Raw genomic sequence first — 14,783 nt, 5'->3', positions numbered from 1 at the left:
TCTAAACTCAATGCAATGTTCAATAAGGCCTCAATATACTAATATTTACGTGGACCTTTAATAGGTTATGCATATTTTGTCATTTCCAGATGTTCCATTTCTCCAGATGAACCATTTTGCAAGACTGATGTTTCCTCCCAGCTTAGGAAAAGTTGGTCAAGCTAAAGCACTTGGCCCAAGACTGCTTGAGCTTCATCAGCTCAAGCTTCATCAGCTCGGACATGCGGCTGGCATCAGGAGGGTTGCACGGGGACTGACAAAGAGCTGTGATGCGTACGCTGTGGGCTCTAACGGATACAGGAGACAACTGGCTGGGATAGACAGTGGAGTGAGGAGAGAGCTGGAGACTCTGAGACAGACTCAGAAAGAAATGACTGAACATAAGAACCCCAAGCCCAAAATGAAGAATGTGTATGACGTGGTCCAGGGAGACTGGAGCCTGGAGGTCAGAGCAGGTGAGCTTGGAGTGAGCCAGCAGAAGCTGGAGTGGAATGACTGGGGGAAAAGCAAGCCAACAGGACCAGGGAGAAGAATGGGACGTCTGAGACCTCTGAGGTGATCTCAGCTGGTGTAAAGTGTGGACGTTTGGAATACCAGAAGGGAGAGAAAGAACTGATCAGAAGAAATTTCGAAGTAATAATAGTTGAGAAACTTCCATAATCTTTGAGACCAAAACACAGATCCAGAGAACTCAGACCACATCAAGCAGGATAGTTATCAGTACGTCTAAACCTGTGCATAACACGTTCAAACCGCAGAAAGCCAGAGGCAAAGAGAAAATCAGGAGACACTAATAAAAAGGTTTTACTGCCTAGAGAAATGAGGATACCCTTTAGATCCGGCTTCATGTCAGAAAGTTGGAGAAGAAAGGGTGGAGGAAAATACCGCCTTGTCAGGAAATACCTAACCCCCTAGATTTTCACATCCAGTGAAACTATCCTTCAAAGGGGCAGTGGAACTAGTTTCTCAGAGAAGAAAAACTATGGGAATTCACTGCCGGCAAACCTTCCCTACAGGAACTGGTGTAAGAATTTCTTCAAGAAAAACAAAGTGCTGTAGGTCCAAAAGGCAGGTCTGCACACAGAAAGGGAGAGCCCCCAAGAAAAATATAAGTGAAAATAAAACAAACGAGTTTGCGTTTCTTGTTCTCAATGGATCGAAAGGCAACTACGTTCGAGTCAAATGTTCCGTTCGTACCAGTGACACAAATACAGGAGAAGGGAAGAAGCCTGCAGAGAAGGGAAATAGCACACAGCAGGGCGGGAGGGATGCAGCCGTGCGGGAGACCCGCAGCGCGTCTCAGAAGATGGAGGCAGGTGGGTGATGTATGTTGCAGATCCTCTTAATACCTCCGGAAATGTATTTAAAAGATGTGTAACTTAAATGCTAAGAGAGGAGAGAAAATACAGTTGCGTACAATTCAACCAGAGAAGACACAAAAGTGGAGGGAGTTGTAAATAGACAAAGTATAACGGTAGCAAAAAGAAAACACACAAACACGGAGGACAGTAGCGCAGCTGTACCAACTGGCTCAGATGAGCGTGGTCTAAACCCACTAGTTAAAAGAAAAAGATTTTTAGAGCATATTAGACACACACACACACACCCCTGGGCTGCTTGGGTGGCTCAGTCTGTTGAGCCTCCAAATCTTGATTTTTTGGTTCAGTCACGATCCCAGGGTCATGAAATCGAGTCCTGCACTGGGCTCAGTGGGGGCTGCTAGTCCCTCTCCCTCTGCTCCTCTCCCCTGCCCACCTGTGCTCTCTCTCTCTCTCTCTCTCTCTCTCTCTCTCTCAAATAGATAAAGAAATCCGGAGAGAAAAACAAAACACCTGAATACAGAGTGTCTCTCAGAAGCCCGCTGAACACAAATGCAGACACCCTGGAAGGTTTGAAGGAAAGGGATGGAGAAGTGCACGCCTTGCTAACACTGAGGAAAGGCAGCTGGGGCCCGTGTCTTAACTGCAGACAGAGCAGAGTTTCGAGCCAAGAGGAGGTCATAAGGGATAGAGGCGAGCGTGACATAATGACAAAGCGATCGATTCTCTGAGAAGCAACATAGCTAAACCTTGAAAACATTATGCTAAATGGAAGATGGTGACGAAGACCGTCTATTGTATGATCCTATCTATATGAAACGTCCCAAACAGGCACATCGATAGTGACAGAAAATAGATTAGTGGTTGCCCAGGGCTGAGAGATCTGGGGGCCAAAGAGAGTAGCCGATACGAGGCACCGGGTTTCTCTCTGGAGTAATGAAAGTGTCGAATGTGGACTGTGGTGACGGCTGCTCACATCTGAGTGCACAGAAAACCATGAATCGTGTGCTTTATGTGGATGGATTTTACAGTATGAAAATTACATCTCAGCAGAATTGTTAAAAATAATAGAGGAAATTAGGTGTGGGGTTTATGGGAATTCTGTGTACCATCTTCTCATTTTCTCTGTAATTCCCAGACTCTTTACAATAAAATAAAAACATTCACTTAAAGGCACACGCCACACCAGCTCTGTGGTTCTCCACTGCCTCGCAACGGAGAGGCAGTGTTGGGAAAGCAGTTCCAGATTCCTCGACAAAGGAAGCTGCCTTCTGCCTCCCCCAGCATCTCCTTCCCTGCACGGAAGCTTCTCCCTCTGCGTTAACTACTCGGCATTCAGATTGCAGAAATGTCACTGGGTGTCACCTGGGTCTCTGCGAGGCAGAAGACACCCGCGGGCAGTCTCCCAAAGTCGGTAGTTAAGTGACTACATCTCTCTATTAATTATGCATCTGCATGAGGTTAAAGAAGAAAACTGTGCAAAACTACATCATTTGAAAAAAAATACCTTATTTGCACCCAATCTTCCAGTCACACGTGTGCACGGAATCATATGCCATTTTCCAGTTGCAGACTGTGCCTCTGTTTAGTAGCCCTCTGCTGCATCCATGAAGTGGTACCAAAACCTAAGTGTATTGTACTGAAGCTAAAAAATCAAAAGTCAGTGTTAATGTGTATTTCTTCAGCTCGAAGTTTCTATTTAATTGACTTCTCCAAACCAAGCGAATGATGCAGGGCCATGTGTCTAGATTCAACGTTCAAATGCTTCGGTGAAAAGAGAGAGGAGGTGGAGAGGCAGCCCCAGACGAACCCTACCAAGATCGAAGAATTACACATTCGAGTATTACCGTGGGTTTTCTCCCACTTTATACCAAACCGCTAAGCATGAGCAAATGGCAGGATAAGGAAGCCGACCTCGGGAAATCACAAGCACTTTGTCGGGGAGCCTCGTCTCAAGTCCAGATGCAGCCGTCAGCGGTTTTGGACCTCAGACTGCTACACTTGCTCTCTCCGGCCGGCTCGGATCAATGGGCCAGCCGCGCTGGATCAAAGGCAGCTGCGATGAAATGCCACCTCACGAGGTAATTGGCTTCATGGATCTGCCCAAATGAGTCATAAAACTATTCATCAATACCGTCGCTTGTGCGGTCCTGAGCCGTTTCGGCGGAGCTCAGGGGATACTCTGATCAGAAAAGCTTACTGTACGATTCTTCCGCCAACCCATGCATCATCCTGGCCGTCGCCCGGAAGGGGGTTGGGGGAGAGGGGGGCACACAGCCAGGTCGCCCTTACAGCTGGGCTCCGAGGCACTCACGTCCCTGCCGAAGCAGGCGTAAAACCTGAATCCGCTCACCAGCCGCCCTGCCAAGCGTTCTGTTGGGACGTCTGTGTTTCTCTCAGCCTCTCCTGGTTGTCGGCCACAAAAATCCACGCGCATATTCTGAAAAGCGGCCACACATGTGCTGGCGTCCTGGGAAGCTATTTTTCTACAAGGTAACATGGTCCATGGAAGAAATTTGCTTGCACGAGATCCTGGGCTATAAAATAGTGTGGAAATTAATTCTCTGTGGGGTGAGATGACTCTAGGGACCCACGTCTGGTTCTCTATCGCTTTAGAGAACATTGACGGCTCTGCTGGTTGAGGCTTAGCCCTCGGATAGGCAAAGGCACCTGCGACCCCACAGCCCGAGGCCTTCTTTGCACTTGTCCCTAGAGACTCTGAAAGAGTAGAGAAGTGAACACAGTTTCTGAGGAGTTTACAGTGCGAGCTCGTTGTCAATATATTTTGCTTCGCAGGAGGACCATCTGATTGGCACAGCCCCTTCGGTATTTTAAAACACATGTGAATTCCACGGCCTGCAACATGTATTGACAACTTAAATGTAAACTTTGGAGTGGAAACACAGTAGCTCGCCCCATTGGATACTTCACGGATTCCTTCCTTTAGTCACGCCATGAGGCCAGGGAGGATGGAAAGCCAGACGTGCTCAGCAGGGCTGGGGGACAGTTTTGCTCCAGTAGGTGAAGAGTATGTACGCCTTGGGTTGGGTTTCTGGACACAGGGCCCAGGATGGGGATTCTTATTCAAGTGCTTTGTTGGAAAGGGTCCTTAGGGGGAGGAGAGGGTGGGATGCAGGAGAGGGCAAAGAAACAGCTCGGCCGGAACGCAGAATGCGAGCTCCCCAGAGTACCACCAAAACAGAGTTCTCGCCCGCCTTGAGGCAAGGAGCGTCACGCCAGATTATGGGAGAATCTCCTATCTCCCGGTCTGGCAGTGGGTCGGAGCGTGGGCTGCGGGCAGCTCAGCATCCTAGAGTGAAGGGCCCCCATCGAGTAAGGAACCTCTCCTTCTGCAAGTTGTCCGCTCTGAGGCCCGCTCCCAGCAGCCGCTGCGGGAAGGGTGCACCTGCTGGGGAGGGGATCCGGGTGGGCACCTACTGAGTCTTCTGTAGCAGCTGTCCCCAAACCCGAGTCAGCCCCTGGAGGGCTTCTTAGAACAGAGCGCTGGGCCCCACCTCCAGGATTTCCCACCCGTAACTACCTCCAGGAACATGTGCTCGTGGTTGGGACCCCACAGCCCACACTGGATCATTCCACGAAGGCCCCGTGCACACACCTGGAGGGAAGACCTTCCGTGTTCATTTCTTCCTGTGACTTCGGGTTGCTTCATGTCAAATCAATGCTGATACTATGTCAGATCGTTTCATTGCCTCAAAATTTCACGCCCCCCCCCGCAAAAGGGGGACGAGAGCGTGTCTAGTTGGGGTGTCGTGAGTGCTCAGTGGGCGGGTAGATGGTGCACAGGGACGCGGGCGGCGGGGAGTGAGAAGCTGCCACCGCTGTGCTCCGTGCGGTGCCCGGGACGCGGTGAGCACGTGGTAAATAAATGATAAGCGGATGAGAAACATCGGGACAGAAGCTATATCCCAAGTGAATGTCTGTCAAACGATTTTAAAACTCCTTCCTTAAATCACACCAGGGACGCAGCATTTCCCAGTTGAAACTCTGAGGCCGGTCCCGGGGACATTTCTACTCCTTCGGGCCTAAAAACATCCGCTTCTTCCTGGAAGCCTTCAGCAGCGGCCACGGGTGGAAAACGAACATTAAACCACAGAGAAGACTCCATTTACCACACAGAAGTGAGTGTCCAGTGCTGCGCTGCCAGTAAACGTGAGGAGCGGGCTTCCCGCCCTGGAGACCCCCATGAGTCTGATACTACCGCTGCCACCTGCTCTGTGAGGCAGATTCCTCTCAGCCTTCCCTGCCAACGGCTTTCCGTCCCCTTCCTCAAGGCCAACTGCAGGAGACGTCATCCGGTTCCGCCAGGTTGCCCGGCATCTGGACTCACCTTGACCTGAAACCCCAGGACCGCCTATTGGCTTCGGGAGGCCTTGCTGGTGGCTCACAGACGGGACTAAGGCCTGTGCCCCAGGCCTTCTGGATCTCAGTGGGAATTTCTCACTCTAGGCTATCACCTTCCTTCAGCAGAACGGGCGCCATTTTTCCGTCCTGCCCCTCACCAGCCCCCACCCCTGTGTCCGTTCTGAAGAGTGTCCGTGAAGACCGAGCGGGACCTCCATGCGGGGTCAGAGCATCACAGAAGCCGCACTAATATTAAAGGCCCTTGGGGTCCTTGCACCTGCGTGGTGCCCCTTTCACAAGACAGTGTTGCCTTGACCTCGAAGTAACCGAAAGTACTTGTTAAAGCCATCCCAGCACCTGGGGTTATTGTTGTTGGGTGTTTCGATGTGGTGGTTCCCGATCTGAAGCTGTTCCTGAACAGAAGCTGTCATTCCCCTTCCTGGCTTTGCATCACCTGAGACGACAGGGCAGAACGCAGTGGGACCTGTGCTCCTGTGGCCACCGGAACATGTCACAACAAACCTGGGGGTCCCAACAACGAGACTCCTCCTCTCGCTGCTCTGAGGGTGGAAGTCCTGACCTCGGGTGGCAGCAGAGCTGCTTCCTTTTGGAGCTCCTCAGGGGGACCGGTCCTCGCCGCGTCCCGCAGGTCGCTCCAGCCTTTGCCGTCATCTTCACGTGGCTTCTCCTCTTCTCCCTGTGTCCGTGACTCTGTCTGGCTCATCTCTTATAAAGACCCCCGTCCTGTGACTTCAGGCCCAGCCAGAAAACCTGGGACGATCTCATCTTGAGACCCTCAGTTATGCCCTCGAAGACTGTTTCTCCAACTGATACAACATTCACGGATGCCGGGTGGGGGCGGGTACCGGGTGAGTCTGTCACCACCTGGAGCCACTCCGCCTCGGTGCTTAGTCTTCTCGCAGGGAAGAGGCCAAGCAAGAGGACAGAAGGCTTGAGCAGACACAGGCGTGAGCACACACAGGCGTGAGCACACACAGCCATGAGCAGACACAGGTCGTCGAGCACACTCGAAAGAGGGGTGAGCGGACAGCGGGAGAGAGAGGCTCACGTGGCCAGAAAGAATCATTTGCAGGGCTTTTAGTTGCTACCTAGGGCTGGAATTTTCCTCACTTGGGGCAGAAAGTGGGGTTTCGCACCTTTTCCTCCAACCTGGTCAGAGGTTCCCGCCATGGCGTCTGCCATGTTGGTTCTGCCCGGTTTGATCTGGCTTCTGGTGGCGTGCTGCCAGGACGGGCGTCTGACCTCCCTGTCACAGGCCGTGGAAGGAAGGCTTTTCCCTGTGCTGGTGTGCCCGCGTGAGGGTCTTTTGTCCTGCTACCTAGCATCCTCTAAGAAAGCCCACGGCAGGGAAGGGAGCAGATGGTCCACACCGTAAGGCTGATTACGCTTTTGCTCCTTCTGCGCGCACACCGCCTGCGGCTTCTGTGAGGAATTCCCCGCGGTGGTCTGGGGGGGTAGTGCCTAATTGCAGGTCTGAGATGTCTCCCCCCAGTGTCCACCCCAGCCCCATGTTCCTGGGAGACCCAGGCCTCACACAACTAATTGTGCCCCACAGGTCTGTGTCTTTGGGGCCATCAACCACCACCCCACAGGGCCTGAGAGAAGGCCGGGATCCTTACCACATGGAAGGAGAGGCTTCACGGATGAGTGCAGCACCTGAGGTTTCGGCGACATTTGACTTTTCCTGGAAAGTTTTAAGAGCCCTTTGGTGGCTTTCTTAGTTGCTTCCAATCAGGATATAATTATGAAGAAACAGAACAAACGTTTTCTTCTTTAGAAAGTTTCTGCCGAAACGCACACAAGAACGAGTGACATTGGCCTGCGAGACGTCAGCTTGGAACGTTTCCCAACTATTCCAGATCACGACTGTCCTTAGAGCCACCGTATCGACGACACTGGAAAAATCAGTCATTACTTCAGAGTCACACCTTTTCTTCAAAGTCCTCAGACTCTGCTCTTCTGTCGGCTTCTCCCTTCACCACGTCTCTCAACGCACCCCAGGATGGGAGTTTCAATAAAGCTAATGCGTCGCTTGCAAAGTGTCGGCGCGATGAGCCTCCTTCTGCCAAGCAACCGAGGCTAAGCGAGCGGTAAGGACATTGTGGATGTCCGCGAGGCCAGCCGTGCTGAGACCAGAGCCGCTGGGACCACCTTGTTCTTTTAGGTCTTTTGACTTGATTTTCGCTGTGTTTTCTAATGATCTCTTCACAGGATTCACCGGGGTGTCATTACGTTTCCCCTTTGTGTGGTGTCGGAAACTCTGCCTCGAGGTGTGGGTCGGCAAGGCACGTAGCGCGGCTTGGTGTGGGTTCTGTACATGGCATCGAGAGCTTCCGGAAGGCCGTCTGCCTCCCTCAGGGCGGTCAGGTGATGCGCAGTGACTGCCAAGCATTGCCGGAACGCACCGGAACATTCCCAGCAGGAGAGGCGCCCGGCGAAGAGTCTCTTCTGCACAAAGGCAAAGCCCACCCACTCAGCCTGCAAAGTAAAACCAGGGACCCAAGTCCCAGGAAAGCCTCACGTGTTTCTACTAACGAGCACGGCCTCTTCCACGGGAATTTCCTGAATGGATGTGTTACCTAACCCTCCGTCGACCTCACAACACAGAGGTATGGGAGGTAAAAGACGAGATTATTTAGAGCACGGCCAGAGGAACATTCTCTTGCTTCTGAGCATAGACCTAGAATCCTAATGAGATATCCGCAAGCTGAATGCCTGGGCACACACACACACGCACACACACACATAATTAAACCATAAGACAGACATTCACTTACCATTCGCTAATTTATTAACAAGCAATCTCTGAACACAATTAAACTTACTAACAAATTAAAGAACAGTCAAATTAATAGATGAACAAAATCATGTTATAAAATTCAACATTCAGTTATGATTAAAAGAAAAAACCTTCTGGCAAATTAGGAATAAAAGGGAACTTCCCCAAGCAACTGTCAGACTTAGTTTTGATATGGTTACAGTCAACGTCCAGACACAGTGTTCTGCTGATTATTTATTATGTACAAATAAAACCATAGAGAATTAGCTCAGGCACAAACAAACCGCCCCTGGAACAAAACAGGGAGCCCAGAGAGATCCTGGGAATATGGGGCTCTGGAGGGGGAGGGGGCGCCCCGCGAGGCAAGTGGGAAGGGACGGGCCTTCTACAGTCAGACGGGCACTTCGCTGAAGGCTGTATCCTTAATGTTCTTACTTTTCATCACATCCCAGAGGAAATCCAGAGTTGGCTACAAACTGAAATAATGAAAAATATGAAATGAATTCCAACAGAACAGAACAAACCTCTTAAAGCAGATGATGACAGGGCTTTCTGATTTTGAGTGGAGGCAAGTTTCTTGAATGCAACCCAAAATGGTACAAACCACAAAGGGAATGACAGACACCACAGTTAATCACAAGGACCTTCGAGACACCCACAAAACACAAGATCCCTTGAGCAAAGGCAACAACAGGCATTCTGGCATTGTGTACTGACTGCCCGCGTGCTGGGGCGGGGCTGTCTGGGGCATATCGAGCAAGGTCCTGTGAAGTCCTTAGAAGAACAAAACGAACAATGGAGAGAAGGCCAAGGGGAGGCACGGACAGACAGTTCTCAGACACGGCAACCCGCTGAGCCCCGGACATCCGGCAGGACGTTCAAGCTCACTGCTAACCAAGGAAGCACAAGTCAAGGTCACAAAGTCACAGAGAGGCGGCCTTCCTCATTTGTCGTGCAGTGACAAAACATCCCGGGGTTGGGTGCCGGCACGGTTGAACGCTGGGAACGTAGCCCCGCGCTCTGTCGGCGGCCGCGCCAGGGCGGTGAGGTTTGGCCAGTCAAAGCGGCGTGTACCCCAGCGTATGTCCTCTCTTTACCCCAGGCCCCGGCACGTGTCTGGAAGAGCGTCTGCTCCTAAGGCTCAGGAGACGTGGCGTTCCCTGTGGTGACAATCAGGCGGCAATGACATAACGGCCCGTGGGCAGAGAGGTAAATAAATGACACGGCAGAGGAGAGCACAGCAGTCCCGTGAACCGAAGGCACACGTGCCGGCACGAATGCGCATCAAAAAAACGCCGAGTGAAGCAAAGAGAGAGTTGCTGGGTCATACGAGCGATAGGACAGCCCGTGTGCACTGTTTCAGAGTTGAGTAAAAGGCGATGCCGTTCACTGCTATGGACGTGCGTGTTGATGGAAAACCAGGACTGACCTCTGACAGCTGTGACCTCTGGAGTCAGGGAGGGAAGGTGGGAGGGCGAGACAGAGGGAGGCTGGAATAGAGGCGCCGAATGGGGAAGAAATGAAGTAATCTGGGGTACTGTGTGGGCGAGCATGGTTGTGCGGGGGGGTGGGGGGGGGGTTGTGCCCAGCAGGGGGGCTGCCTGTGCAGTGTGACAGAGAAGACAGAGATGGGGCAGATCCCAAATTCCTCCCTCTTGTGGGCTTAAGGAGAGGGAGTATTAGAACGTGGACCTAGAATCTGAAGGACCCCATCGTTCTGCTTGGAGTGGAATGGCTGTACTCTGGTTGCGGACATAAAGTCACGAGGTGGAAGGGCTAACCCAACACCCATTCCCAACCCTCTCCTTGCACGCCTTCCATCAGGGAGACTGAAGAAGCTTCCCCAGCCTCGTTTGCAGCTAGAGAAGGTTGGAGGATTCAGAACTAGCCAAGGAAGAACACTGCCGGCACCCCTAGGGAACACAGAAGAAAGAAACATTTTCTCCCTGGCTCCTCGGCTAAACTCTGGACGTGATTTTGGAGCTCCAGCAGCCCTCTTGTGACGTTGAAGGGAAGACGACAGGAATTGACAACTGCACAGAGCTCCCGGCCAGCTCTGGACCCCACTTCCATCCATCCTAAGTAGGAGAATCGAACCTCCCTATGGATTGTTCCTCTGATGATAGAGCATCTTAAGTAACGCCCTCACTTTAGGTAAGAGGTGGTGTGCTGGACAGTTACCCAAGTGCCCACAGAATCCACGTAAGGCTGAGCAGCTGGACACATGCGTGTGGAAGCAGACGGGCGCTACCCCAGTACCACGCCCAGTCCCTCTCTCCCTCAGCACAAATTCTCAGGACAGAGGACCCGCCCCAGGCCCAGGTTTCCAACTCCGATCTCCAACGGTGACTATGTTCTGCTCATAGCACATCTCTGACCACTGGAGACTTTGGTTCAGGGGGTCTGTTCAAGAGGAGAGAGTCTGGAAGGGCACCCCAAGAAATGCCCAGTGAGGGTCGGGCTATTTGGGTTTCGTTTTGAGCACTTTGCAAGGCTTCCCACGCTCCCGGTTCCCTTTCCCTCCCCCAGCCCCAGGCTCAGCAGGAAAGTCAGAGCAGAGATCATCAGCCTGGAGAGCGGGACCCTCTGTTAGTAATTACGAGCAAAATAATTTTAAAATATTCTCAGTATACAAGGTAATATTTTCTACTGACACAATCTACTTCCAAAATCCACTTTAAACAGCAATATTTTTGCTTTACTTCCAACGTTAAGTACCTTCTTCCTCCTTATCTTTGACCTCGCGATTATTAAAGCTGCTCCAGGATTCTATTTAAAAACCTCACTGTGACATGTTCAGCAGAAAGACGACTTTACCGTCCCACAGGTGCCACAGTCATCCGGCGGGATACGACAACCCTTTTCCTCCCCCAATAAACCAACACTCAGAAAATGCTTGTTTGAAACTATTCCATTGTCATTCGTAAGTGGGACTCAGCTCCTCCAGTCACACAAAGTGAAGACGCCCAAATCGTGGACGATTTCCACACCGTGCTTCTCACAAGCCATCTTCCATCCCGACCACGTTCCACACTTCCTCTCCACAGTGAGCCGCGGCCGTCGTGGGGGTCAGAACGGCGTCCCAGGGGCAGGGGAACGCGGGAGCTTCCTCAAGCTAATGAACGCGGGCCGAAAGCCGGCCGCATGTCCCTGCGAGCGTAAATCAGAATTCTTCCCAGCTCATGTGTCCTTCCCTTGTCCCATCCTCCTTGGGGCTCTCAGACCCCCCCAGCAGAGCATGCGGAGTCTCTCGTCTCCACCGGAAAACCCCACCTGGTGGTCCCACCCCATCCTCAGCCCACCACAGGGCGCGGCGATGGGGACAGGATACTTGCAAACCAACCGCCGTGCGGTCAGGGCTGGATTTTTTTTTTCAAGGCACCACGCTGGTCACTGTGCTCACATCACTCCTGGATCCTCACAAGAGCCGTACAAAGTGTGTTCTTCCTCGTCCTGTCATCATCACCATCATCGTTAATTATTATTCGTATCATCACCTCCATTGAACACACAAGAAAAGTAAACTCAGAGATGGACCTAGGCACAAATGAGCTCTGTCTCAGGGCGTGGGGATCACAAACGCTGTCTTTCACCTACAGAACGTTGAGAAAGTCACTGCTTCTGGCCCTAACTAGGGCTGATGTGGCCAGTACCGAGGTATCCAACTGGGGTTAAATATTCTGGAGACGTATGGAGGGAAGAAGGGTCCGGCCAGATGGGGGCTAGGTAAGAGCAACGTGGCCTCAGGGGAACAAAAGTAAACTTTAAATTTCTCATAAAGGCGACGGTTCTAGGGCTCGTGCTCATCGGAGTTTCCCGCACATTCAGCATTAAGTTGAGGCTAATGGAGATTGGGCCTTTTGGCTCTAGGTGCTCTGAGAGGCGCTGCGGATGCCGGTGCATTGAAGGTCAGGACTGCCGTCCTCTGGAACTTGCTGGGAGACGAAGCCCATGACAGATCCTAGCAAGGGGGTCAGGACAAATCCGGACTCTGGAGACCCCAGCCCGTGTCCACAGCTGAGAGACCCAGGGCTGACCCCAGACCCAGCCGGAGCCACCCCACACCTATGTCATGGGAAGGGAAACTAGAAATTGGAGACCAGGGGCTCAGAGAAGGTGATCACCAGCTTCACAGCTCGAGTCACTGCTCTGGGGAGCCAGAGCCCCTGCACGCAGGCCGTCAGCACTGAGGGGAATTCGTGCTGGGAAGGAAAACCCAGAGGAGGGGCCTGGACAGAGTGTGACAGTCCGACTCCTGGACCTTCCATTTGGACCCTCCGTGGGCTCTGGCTGCAGCCCCTTTCTGACCTTCAGACCATGCTCCCCCTCTTCCCGAACCAGCGGCCACCGGCTTCTGTCTTGACCAAACCAACAATCTCAGAAGAGCCTGCAGACGGGCTGCTCGGGAGTGAACTTGTAAAATCAAACTCGTTTCGCTTCTCCTTTCTCTCTCAGTGACCCCGTAACTTTGGTTGGAAAGGGTCCACTCTACAGTAAATGCCACACTGGTCCCCAGGGAAGGGGAATGGCAGAGCGGCTCCACGTGTCAGGCCGTGCTCCGGTGGAGACCCGTCTGGGGGCTGCATGCGCCGAGGGGACAGGGACTCCCCCGAGTGGGAGCCAGTGCAAGGGACAAGTCCAAACGCACGGGGAAGGTGAATGTGGTGCTTCCTCCGTACACCGAGGGAAACCATGGAGCACCCCCAGAAGCCAAGTGAACTCCCCAGATCAGCCGTAGCGCCACCTTCTTCCTTCTCGGGAACGGCCAAGAGCTGGGGCCGGGAAGCCGTGTGGTCAGTGTTCGCTCACGTGACAGCCCCAAACTCTCCCCTCCTGACCTCACTTCTTTTCAGGTCTCTGCCTAAACGTTGCCTCAGCCCAGCATGATCTCCTGCAAGCCCCTGAGTGGGGCATCTCTCCCTCGCGTCTGTCACCCGTCCTTGCTCAGGATCCCGGTCCCTTCCCGGAACGCAAACCCCCGGAGAACAGGCTTTCCTGGCACCCGCCGCTCTGTCCACAGCCCTCAGAGTAGTGCCTGGTGCCCCCCAGGCTTTCAACACATACCTGGGGAGCCCGTAAGTGAATCGTAAAGAAAACGGGGTTTGCGAGCCCAAGAGCGATGTGCAGATCCCAGCGACGAGAGGGACACGGTGAGCCCACGCACAGCACCACGCGGCAGCAAGTGGAAGGTGTGCCTCGAGTGAGCAGATTCACACCAGCAGCTGCGCGTCATCCTCAGGACAGCCGTGGGAGCGGGGGCCAGCGCCCCGGTTTCCAGCTGAGCCCGCAGAAGCTTGTCAGGGCTGTGTGACTCGCTCAGGACGCGGGAAGACCGCAGAGCCCTTGGCAGAAAGTGGACTTGGATCGGAGTCTGTTTACCTCCAACGTGTGACCTCCCCCCCCGCCCGCCACCCCACGCTCTGCCTTCTCCACCTGGGGAGGGAGGACGTTAGGCAGATCTGAGAGCGTCTCATGATTTCTGCGATACTTTTCCAAGGTTCCGGTTGCTTTTGTGTCTCCACTCCTTCCTGCAAAAAGGTCACAAAGTCCCAGCTGCTCTGAGGTTCTGGCAACACGTGCCCCAGTGTCCCCCGACACGCCCCCGCGAGCACGTCCAGGGAAGGCACGGCAGTGGGAACGGCGCTGTGAGGTGGAAACCCTGCTTGTGTACGGGGGAAACAGATTTAATAAAGGGATCATTTCACAGCGGTGACTTTTCAAAAGCGGACGAGACTCTGTGTGATGTAATTTGACTGACAGTTTTGCAATATGGTTCCCAGATCCTTCGCGCGAGACCCACGTATGCGCTGGGCCAGATCTCCCAAAGCCTTCGCAGCAACAAACCCCAAGGACCCTACAGATCCGGAAACGTTATTAATGTCTTTCCCCCCTGATGCTAGCTCATTAGGTTCCTCCTTTTTCTCTCTTGGAAAAAACCAAACCAACAAACAAATTCATCTATTACAATCTCAAATATTTTTTTTTAAATGTAATTTCTGAGAAAGGTTTTTGTTTTGGCTTAGTTTTTGCCTTGAGGAACGCAGCTGTGCTAATTCCTAACCACGGTTCCCACGTGAGTCTCTGGGTGGATGAAAGGTCGCCGCACCCGCCCCTTGCCTCCTTCATCCTCCCACCCCCTCGTGCCCGCCGCCCCGGCATGAGACGGGCACACGCCTCGCGGAGACCCCAGCCCCAGTCTCCAAGTCTCCGGAATTTTCAAGGCCTTAATAGGCTCCGGCTTCCCACCACTCAATTAACCTTTTATGAGTTAAGATTTTCTCACCCAATATTCCAGATTTATT

This window comes from Lutra lutra, chromosome 9 (assembly GCF_902655055.1).
Source record: "Lutra lutra chromosome 9, mLutLut1.2, whole genome shotgun sequence".
NCBI lineage: Eukaryota > Metazoa > Chordata > Mammalia > Carnivora > Mustelidae > Lutra > Lutra lutra.
Note: the sequence above shows the minus strand (reverse complement) of the source record.